Consider the following 2,500-nt stretch of genomic DNA (forward strand, 5'->3'; position numbering starts at 1 on the left):
TGTTATTTTTCGTCACTACCTCCCCGTGTCGGGAATGGGTAATTTGCGCGCCTGCTGCCTTCCTTGGATGTGGTAGCCGTTTCTCAGGCTCCCTCTCCGGAATCGAACCCTGATTCCCCGTTACCCGTTATCACAAAGGTAGGCACGTAGCGTACCTTCGACAGTTGATAGGGCAGACACTTGAATGATACGTCGTCGGTGCAGAGACCGTACGATCCGCGTGGTTATCCAGAGTCATCAAACGTCACAGGACGAACCCGGTCGGTTTTGATCTGATAAAAGCGCGCCTCCCGAAGTCGGCGCTTAACGCATGTATTAGCTCTAGAATTACCACAGTTATCCACTTCGCTTACGAGACCAAATAAACCAAGACTGATTTAATGAGCCATTCGCAGTTTCGCTTTACGAGAACTCGTACTTGCACCTGCATGGCTTAATCTTTGAGACAAGCATATCACTACTGGCAGGATCAACCAGATAGCTGCGACAGCTGCGCTCGGCCCTTGCTGGGCCGCCCGGCGCGTGCTCGTCGCATTCGTTTAAGACCGAGGCGATCGCCTGCGGCCGTACTCAGCTTCGACAGTCGCTGGCCGCGACGTCCACGCTCTCGCCGGCAGTGCCAGGCGGAGCGATTTGCGTTTTTTCTTTGCTCGCCCTCTCTCGGGCTCGATCCATTCAGTTTCGCACAAACAAGAGCTCTGCCGGCCGCCTGCAGCGGTGCCTAAAACCCGGGCATAACAATGCGACCGTTCTGCTAGGCCGACAAGCGCTCAAGCCAGACGCTCGATCGAACGCCCCCTACATATTAGTCGAGACAACGGCTCGCTCATTAGCATCGCGTTTGTACTTTAACTTTTTTTGGCTCGGCTTCTTTCGACGCCGATGCCGGCGACGCAGCACTCTCTCGCCCGCCAGCCACCGAGAAAAGGGTGCGCTCCGACCGGCCCCGCACCGCTCTTTCTTGGCTCATTCGAGTTTACTGTCTTTCGCTCTAACATGCCTTACCTAGGGTTAGGTTAGTATGCTTGCACGTTTGTACTTTAACTTTTTTCGGCTCGGCTTCTTTCGACGCCGATGCCGGCGACGCAGCACTCTCTCGCCCGCCAGCCACCGAGAAAAGGGTGCGCTCCGACCGGCCCCGCACCGCTCTTTCTTGGCTCATTCGAGTTTACTGTCTTTCGCTCTGACATGCCTAACCTAGGGTTAGGTTAGTATGCTTGCACGTTTGTACTTTAACTTTTTTCGGCTCGGCTTTTTTCGACGCCGATGCCGGCGACGCAGCACTCTCTCGCCCGCCAGCCACCGAGAAAAGGGTGCGCTCCGACCGGCCCCGCACCGCTCTTTCTTGGCTCATTCGAAATTACTGTCTTTCGCTCTGACATGCCTTACCTAGGGTTAGGCTAGTATGCTTGCACGTTTGTACTTTAACTTTTTTCGGCTCGGCTTCTTTCGACGCCGATGCCGGCGACGCAGCACTCTCTCGCCCGCCAGCCACCGAGAAAAGGGTGCGCTCCGACCGGCCCCGCACCGCTCTTTCTTGGCTCATTCGAAATTACTGTCTTTCGCTCTGACATGCCTTACCTAGGGTTAGGTTAGTATGCTTGCACGTTTGTACTTTAACTTTTTTCGGCTCGGCTTCTTTCGACGCCGATGCCGGCGACGCAGCACTCTCTCGCCCGCCAGCCACCGAGAAAAGGGTGCGCTCCGACCGGCCCCGCACCGCTCTTTCTTGGCTCATTCGAAATTACTGTCTTTCGCTCTGACATGCCTTACCTAGGGTTAGGTTAGTATGCTTGCACGTTTGTACTTTAACTTTTTTCGGCTCGGCTTCTTTCGACGCCGATGCCGGCGACGCAGCACTCTCTCGCCCGCCAGCCACCGAGAAAAGGGTGCGCTCCGACCGGCCCCGCACCGCTCTTTCTTGGCTCATTCGAAATTACTGTCTTTCGCTCTGACATGCCTTACCTAGGGTTAGGCTAGTATGCTTGCACGTTTGTACTTTAACTTTTTTCGGCTCGGCTTCTTTCGACGCCGATGCCGGCGACGCAGCACTCTCTCGCCCGCCAGCCACCGAGAAAAGAGTGCGCTCCGACCGGCCCCGCACCGCTCTTTCTTGGCTCATTCGAAATTACTGTCTTTCGCTCTGACATGCCTTACCTAGGGTTAGGTTAGTATGCTTGCACGTTTGTACTTTAACTTTTTTCGGCTCGGCTTCTTTCGACGCCGATGCCGGCGACGCAGCACTCTCTCGCCCGCCAGCCACCGAGAAAAGGGTGCGCTCCGACCGGCCCCGCACCGCTCTTTCTTGGCTCATTCGAAATTACTGTCTTTCGCTCTGACATGCCTTACCTAGGGTTAGGCTAGTATGCTTGCACGTTTGTACTTTAACTTTTTCCGGCTCGGCTTCTTTCGACGCCGATGCCGGCGACGCAGCACTCTCTCGCCCGCCAGCCACCGAGAAAAGGGTGCGCTCCGACCGGCCCCGCACCGCTCTTTCTTG

General features: G+C 55.9%; 1 non-coding gene across 1 annotated transcript in view; it reads right to left on the reverse strand.

The window, feature by feature from the left end:
• The window catches only part of LOC144431612 (small subunit ribosomal RNA), a 1,811-nt gene extending 1,331 nt beyond the window's left edge, over positions 1-480 (reverse strand). The window contains exon 1 of the ribosomal RNA XR_013480174.1: positions 1-480. This exon is cut by the window's left edge and continues 1,331 nt beyond it. This is a non-coding gene — a ribosomal RNA (small subunit ribosomal RNA).
• Positions 481-2,500: the final 2,020 nt, after the last annotated feature.

The sequence above is a fragment of the Styela clava genome, chromosome 13 (assembly GCF_964204865.1).
Source record: "Styela clava chromosome 13, kaStyClav1.hap1.2, whole genome shotgun sequence".
Lineage (NCBI taxonomy): Eukaryota > Metazoa > Chordata > Ascidiacea > Stolidobranchia > Styelidae > Styela > Styela clava.